Genomic DNA, 8,611 nt, shown 5'->3' on the forward strand with positions numbered 1-8,611 from the left:
ACGATCTTCCATCTAGTAAATAATACAGTATAACATGCTTATTTTCAACTAATTTCCAAATGTCTTAAATTTAATGACCAAAATTTCTCCTATTTCAACATCAACTATTTCCTCTTTTTTCCTTAATATCTACTGTCTCATATTTAAGCTAATACAGTTCTTATTATATCAACTAAGTAAAAACATGTTTATTACATTTATCAATAATTTTTAGCTTATACATATCTTACTTTTACATTCAATCTTTATAGACAATCAATCTACTATTTGTTTTCCCCAATTTTTAATTTCCCATCAATATTCAAATTTAACTTTTAATATTTATACTTCCAAGTTTTAAATGACCAAAGTTTTCTTTATCTCAATTCATAACAAAATTTAGTATTCAAAATGCTAGATTTGAGTGTATTGTGTATTTGAGTATATTCTATTTTAATTAGTAATATAAAATCCTCTAATAAATCAAAACCCCAATTTTCTTCAGCCTTATTCTGGCTTTCTTCCTTTGGCAGCTCGCCTTCCATGTCACTGCTTTTAAGTCATCAAATAGATCTCCCTCTGTTGTTATATATATTATTTGAAATAAAAGACACCATCCAGTCACCATTTTTTTTGGAAGGGCTAGCAAATCGTCTCTCTGTTGTTCCAGATCCCCATAGTTGTCCTGATATGTTTGTCTTCCCTTTGGTCTGTTCTTGCTCCTCAAGTTTCTTCTGGTTTATATAAAAAGTCTTTTCCATTTTCAGTGTTGTCGGTCCCTTTTCTGGATTTTCCATTGCCTGTATTTGTAGGTCAGTTGAATCCCCTATCATAGTATTTAATTGTTCCACTTCTGTTATCTTCTGCGTAGTTGATTCTTTAATTGTAGTCAAAATTTGGGTTCATATATCTAGGCTAACATCTTGTTCTTTTCTGTAGCATCTTATTTCATCACAAGCTGAAAGTGGTTTCATGTATTGCTTTCAACATAAAAAGAATCTGTTCCTGGTCTTCATATTCTCTTAATGGTGTGGCTTGAGGGCTTTAAAGTCAGAGATTTAAAATAATTTTATTACTGAGCATAGAGCACAGCTGAGCTTTTCACAGCTGATATTTGTCAGGGTTGAAAAAGGCTTATTGGTATTCTGGGCTTCAAGCCAAGTCTTTAGACAATAACAGGTAATATCAAACCTGGCCACAAGATGTCACCAATGTTGTTTAAAAGTTTTTTAAGTCCAAAATTTTTATAATCCTTTTTTCCAATTTTATTACTTTTTTGTAAATAAAAACCAAAGTCTTCAGTAAAGATAAGAAATCTTTTGGTCCCCAAATTTTAGAAGCATATAAATCCAGTTAGATTAAGGTTATTCTTTCAGTGTTTTAACTCCTCTGAATAGTCAGTCGCCGCTATCCTTAGAGGGTGGGATAGAAGTTCTCTTCCCTCTCTCCTCACAGGGGAGAAGATACTTTGGGCAGCTTTTACAGGAAAAAAAATACTTAGGATTGAAGAGAGGTTGAGATCTCACCCAGTTTCAACCCCACTGCTTTAGAAGTGCCTGGTGGTAAGTTTGACTTCAGCTGTCTGCAGCCTAGTGACGAGCCATATTTCAATGGCCGGTCTTTTGTCTGCCGGTTTGGAGGGCTGCCCCGGATCAAGCAGAAGGGCTACCACCCTCCCACAATCAAGTGGGGTCCCCTCCTTGCTTGTTGCCCTTACAGAGCGACTCTTGACCCTTTCCAGGGTCCCCCAGCGGAGCGAAACCGAATGCAGAAGATGGAGCTCACCTTCCAGCGTCTGTGGCAGCCACGATGGCAAACCGGAAGGTTTTTAATTAATTAATTAATTTAATTAATTAATTTATTGAGATTTTTATACCGCCCTTCTCCCAAAGGGACTCAGGGCGGTTCACAGGGCATAAATATAAACACCAATACAAACATTAAAAAATAATTAAATTAATGCCCAAGTTAAAACCAGAATACTAAAACAAACCAATAAAAAACCCAAGTACCCCCATCAGGCCAGACCCGCTAGTTCAAATAAATGGGTCTTCAACCCGCGACGGAAGGATCGGAGGTCTGATGCCATCCGGAGCTCGACCGGCAGTTGATTCCATAACGCCGGAGCACCCACAGAGAAGGCCCTCCCCCTGGGGGCCACCAGTCGACATTCCTTGACAGGAGGCACCCTGAGGAGGCCCTCTCTGTGGGCGCGCACAGGGCGGAGGGGAGTCGACGCCGGCAGCAGGTGGTCCTCGAGGTATCGCGGACCCATGCCATGTAGGGACTTAAAGATCATAACCAAAACCTTGAACCTTTAATGTTTATGGGTTTAACACATATATGTATTATTTTGTTTTATTATTGTTTTAATTGTCAATTGGGAGCCACCTAGAGGTCAGTATAAGATGGGTGACTACATGAATGTTTTAAATGAAATAACAAAAGAGAAAGACCGGTTTTCAATCTCAGAGCTAGAGCTAATTAGGAAGCAGAAGCTTTGGGGCTGTAACTGATTAAGGTCTTGTAAATTTCAGGCAGCAAGCAAATGACTAGTTAGGGTACTAAACAACTTGTGATTAAGGTCACAAAGCAAGGAGCTTGTAAACTATTCCACTTGGTGAGGAGATGCTTGGCCAATATTTGATTTTAAGGTTATGAATTTTGGACACTAGACATGGGGGCAAAAAGGAAGCCATGTCCTTTTGTTATAAGTCTGGTAACCCTGTGTAAGAACTCACAATTCAAAAAATTCAATAATAAAAAAGCACTTTATTTACATAAATTACAAAAAAATCACGAACTGGATCACAAAAAGTCTACTTCAAATTCTGGTTTTTTAAAACAATATACATCACAATAATACTTTTTAAAATTTAGATAATACGTACATTCTCTTTAGTTATCATTGTTTTGTACAGGAGCACTTTCTGATTCCGATATTCTGCGAATAATTCTATCCTTTGGCGAAACATGTCCCTGTAACTATTGGTCTCATTCAGATGCGTTGACTGCATTTCCCATCTTTAGCATGGCTAAATTGACCCCGGTGGTGAGGATGATTGTGAGTGTAGTCCCACCTATCTGAAAGGTACCAAACTGGGGAGGTTGAGCCGTACTTGAACTATCGGAGCATTGGTTGAAATCAACCCTTGACCTAGATATCAGTTGGTATCCTTGTGCCAACCTTAGTCTGGGTTTAGTTTGCAAGATGGTTGGTTATGAATATAAAAATAGGGAGCAGGGCACCCAGGATATACAGTATCTCCCTTGTGGAAGGGAGAAATTAAAATTTGATAAACTGCAGAAGTGGTTGGTTTGAATGGCATACTTTCAGACTTGTATATTTTATCAGAAATGTTTACTTTAGATATTTTCCACAAGGGAGATGTATCCTGGGTGCCCTGCTCCATTTTCTATATTCATAACTATCTTGCAAATTAAACTCGGAGACTAAAATTGGCTCAGGATAATCAGTTGATATCTAGGTCAAGGGTTGATTTCAACAAGTTGTCCCTGATGATGGTTCAATTATTGTTCAACCACCCCAATCTGGCACCTAAATATCTAAATTCACATTTTTCTTCTGAATTTTACCTATACAAGTAATAATATAACTATATTGCAGCGAGACCAGACTTTACCCTGGCTGTCATTGAGGTCTTAGCAGCTTAGGGGTTTTTTTTTGCACATTTTACTCCCTTTTACTTAATACAAAATAGTATTCAGCTGAAATTGAGAATTATAAGTGATGGAAAGGTAGGAGTCCTTCAGCTAAGTTCTGAAACTTCCAAACTGAGATTTGCAGTACACAGTTAAAGCTATTCTACTGTCTCTATTTACTAAAACTACAGGCCTTATCCTTCAGATGATAATATCTAGTTGAACAATGCTATGATGCTAAGGGACATTAACCACCATTTTTCTTTTCTTTCCCAGGCTAGCGTTTTTTTCTTGTCAGGTTGCAGGCAAATGTCACAATTACTAGATTTAGAATTTTCCATTCAGGTTTCCATGTCATCTTGGTTTGGTTTTATTGCTTTTTTTTCATGTGTGTTTTATCAGGAATATGGTATTTCCTAAATCCAGGAAACACATTTTTTTCTAGCATGGAGAAATATGAAAAATGTTCACTTAATTTAGTTATTTTTAGGCTGTCCATTATAATAATGGATATTTTGGCCTACCATTAAAGACACAAGTTCACAGCAAGTACAACACTTAGCCAAATTTGGCTGTTCTTGAAAAAAGCTAAGCTGTGTCAGATTAGTTTTTGGTCGGGAGAGAATCAGGATGCCAGAGCCATAGACTAGATTGAAAAATGGAGACAATATCACAAAAGAAGGCAAGGTCAAGCCAATAAACCAACATGGACATGTCCATCTTGTCTCTTTGAGCCAATATGCGAGAGACTCGACTTTAAAAGGGCGAGAAGGAAGGTGCCATTCATTAGTGACAGAGCAACACCACTAAACTGCTGTACTATGACTCAAATGAAACTTTCCTTTAGATTCTTTAGTATCAATCTTCCCCAGACTAACTAATCATTCAAGAAACTGCTAACCTAAGGATGTTCTTTTTCTTTCATAATCATAGAAGCTTCTACTTCTAATCAATAGTTTTAATATGATTGGTTATCGATCAGGCTAAAGGAAATGTTTTCATCCATTGAGAAACATGGAAGTACCCAGTTCTAGAATTGACTGTATAAGGTGCAGTTATATTGCTTGTGTAACAACTGCTGATATTTCTTGCAATGGGTCCATGTAAGTGGATTGATATTACAGAATGGTCTAGAATAGAATAGAGCTGGAAGGGACCTTAGAGGTCTTCTAGTCCAGCCCCCTGCTCAAGCAGGAGAATCTATACCATCTCAGACAAGTGACTGTCCAACCTCTTTTTAAAAATCTCCAGTGATGGAGCACCCACGATTTCTGGAGGCAAGCTGTTCCACTGGTTAATTGTCCTCCCTGTCAGAAAGTTTCTCCTTAATTCCAGGTTGCTTCTCTCTTTGTTCAGTTTCCAACCGTTGTTTCTTGTCCTGCCCTCTGGTGCTTTGGAGAATAACGCCCCCCCCTTCTTTGTGGCAGCTCCTCAAATACTGGAACACTGCTATCATGTCTCTCCTATTTCTTCTTTTCTTTAGACTAGTTGAAAGGAACTTCAGATGTTACTTGGTCTGACTCCGCTCAGGACAGAATGACCTACAACAATTCTGACATGACCATGAAGTTATTTTCCTCTTCAGTAAAAGAGAATTCATCACTTCCTTAGGCAGACTGTTCCATTGGCTAAAGGTTGCGACATCAGGCAATTCCTCTCAGTATTTAGACTAAACCTATTTTCTCTATAGTTTATTCCACTGGTTCTGCTCCTGCTTTCTGGATAGTGATGACAACTTCAGATATTTGAAGACAGCTATCTCCCCTCAGTTATCTTTGCTGTAAAGTAACTATTACCAGATTGTCAGTTAGACTCTGTAGACCAAACCAAGAAATCAGCTCCACAAAAAGGCCTAACCTACTTTTATTGATATTGGCTATAGTAACAGAATTTTGCAAGTCTAACTGTGCCTTATCATCCCACCCTTTATACGCATGTGAACTAGGAAAGAATCTGCCTGAGTTGCTGACGACACATACACTACCTTCTGGTTTTAGACATACACCAAGTTTTTTTCCCCTTGCCACTTTGATAATGGCTCTGGCCTAGCTTGTCAAAATTATCTTCCTTACTTGCTGCACAAATCCTTTAATTATTTTTCCTAGGGTTGTTTTCCAGACCCTCACCAATTTGGCAAACTTCCTCTGAACGTGCTCCAGTTTGTTCCAGAGTAGAGTCCTATAAAAAAGAACCATGCATCCAGAATTTTAGTTCTGCTACCCTTTCTTGCTTATTTCAGTGATTCTGTGATGCTTGAGTTGCCTACATGGTTTGGTTCCAGCTGAAAAAGACAGTCCTGACACCCCTCCCTCTGAATGAGAAGAGTACCCAAGTAGCAGTCTAAGGCATTAATGGAGCACCCTTGGCAACCCCATTCTTTCAAAGAGGGGGAAATGTCTGCTTGTATTACATCATGCTGAGCAGCAGCACCTAACGAAGTTCAGGCATGTTGCTGTTGCCAAGTGGCAGGTGAAGCAGATTCCTGTGATAGTAGAAATGCTTCACAGCATCACTTGCAGTGGACAGCTACCACTGACATACTATGTGTGTAGCAAATGAAAGCAAAGAGGCACTGAAACCATATTATTTTACACCTAAGCCCCAACAACGGTAATTCATCATCCCTGCATTGCCTAGTTCAAACACTGACATTGGTACACTGAAAAATACTTCACCCTACAAATACCTTCAGATACCCAAGAAGCTGTTTTTATCATTTTTGTGGCCATTCTTCAGATAGATACCCACATTCAGTTCACATAGGGAACATCTGAGAAATGGGAAATACAGTTCAGTTTTTGAATCAGTTTAAAATTGCAAAGTATGTGCTTTTTAAAACGATATTGGAAAAGTTAGACTTCCTGGTTGTGAGGTAGTTCTACCTCCCTACCTCACTCCACCTGTGAGCTGCAGGGAGAACTGCTCATTCCAGATCGTGAGCAAGGCTTACCTTAATAATTGCCACTGGTTCTAGTAGCCTTGTGGTATACAATAAGTATGGTAGTTTTATAAGCAGAATTGCTTTAGAGAAGTAATATTGTGCTTTTCACATTTATGTTAGCTTCCCTCCTGGCTAAGTCCTCAAATTCTTTCCACATTCCTTTGATATACTTTACTCTTGTCCTGAACAAATTTAAGAACAGACATAATACTATAGTAATTTGTTTTTAGTGAGATAGAGAAATACGAGAATTCATTTTCTTCAGCTGCCAGGAAATGGATGTTCAAACCTTTCACAAAAGAAGCTCCATCCCAAATGATTGTCGAGCATCAGAATTAACAGAGGTGTCTAATAAAACCACTGAGGCATACAAAGTGAGAAATAGCTTCTTTCTTTGTGTTACTTTAGAACGAGAATAAATATCTTAAAACAGAGCAAGCATTGTGATATTTAATTCTTTAAATCTTATTAAAGAAGCCCAACCATAGATACTGAGGGGGCAAAAGCCTCCAATTAGCCTTGCCCAAAGAAATGGTAGGAAATTGTACTGCCATTGTGATTTCACTTGGATTCGGCACATTCCCAAGCTTTCTCCAGAAAAGCCACAAATTATTCCTTTTATATAGCACAAGTGCTAGATTTCTATAGAATGTGGAGGAAATATTTAAGTCTTGCTCCAGCTGCTAACCATACTATCTTTTTTCTTCTCTGGAAAGTTTATGAAAGTCTTCCATGTGACCAAGAGTTCCTCAAAATCTGGATGAGCACAGACTGTTTTTCCCAATCTAGCAAAGAATTTCATTGGCATTGCAATTTTCCCAGAAGCACTGAAGACCATCAACAGTCCGCCTCACCCCTTTTTTTACAGTTTCTCTTTTTTTTTGTCTCACTCAAACCAACATCCTGCTTACAAACAACTCTTTCCTTTGTGTTGGTCTCAATGAAAGTTTGTCGAAGAAGTTTTGCTTCAAACCCCAACTTTGGAATAGCCCAAAGCTTTTCCTGATGTTGACGGTGAGTTTTAGAAGTTTTCACAAGCCGTAATGAAGGATTTAGTGCCTCTCTTAGGCAATATGGTGTAAAATGTGTCCATTCACCAACTGTACAGCCAGTCGTAGCAGCTTAGCAGAATTCATGGCTATGCTTGCACAAAGATACCAACTATGGTTAACAGAACTGTCTAAACAATTGGCTTTTACAAAACATCAAGGCATAAATTAGCAAAATATATATTTAGCCTAACATACTATGCCAACTCAACAGCCAATCACAAACGGTTCTTGGCCTAAATTGTAACTGATGAAGTGGTTTGCACCAAAATATTCAGCACCGTATATACTTAGGCATAAAGGGTTTCGCTTTCAAACCCTCCAGCAGCATTTCTAAAGTAGATAAATTTGCCCAGAGAATGACAAATGGAACCCTTGAGAGATGAACTCCCCACCCCCCTTACAGTTAGGAAGAGTTTGTGGTGATGTTTGGTGGCCCAATTGCTCTTTCACGGAATCCTTTTGGTGCTTAAGAATGATAGATACTGGTAGATCCTCCAAGGAGTGACACTAACTGGACCACCCAGTTTCTTACATAATGTTGTCCCTTGATGCATTTGACAGATTTGAAAAGGCAACTCTATGAGCAGGTATATAGTGAAGGAAGCATAGAAGACAGATGGAGGCTGGGCTGGCTTTTCCATGGAGAAAAGTGTGTTGTTAACTAATTTAGCTCATTGGCAACACCGGAGGCTTAAAAGAAAAATAATAATTGTGCTATAACAGAGCTGTTGCTGAGAACAGGCTACATGTAGATAAGGATTCAAAAGTCTTCCGAAAGAGGAGGTTGACTTTTCCCCCCAGATTTGTTCCTGGGCCAAATCAAGTACTAAAGTTCCTTTATAACTCGTTGCCTCTTCCTTTGGATACCAGAAATTCTGTGCATCCCTTTAGAAACCAACAGAAACAGTTGCTATTCTAGTTCTGAGAGCAAAGAACTTCAGCAGATAGCTATAGAATAGCAGCAGCCCAGAAGGCA

The sequence above is a fragment of the Vipera ursinii genome (assembly GCF_947247035.1).
Source record: "Vipera ursinii genome assembly, chromosome: 2".
NCBI classification, from domain to species: Eukaryota; Metazoa; Chordata; class Lepidosauria; order Squamata; family Viperidae; genus Vipera; species Vipera ursinii.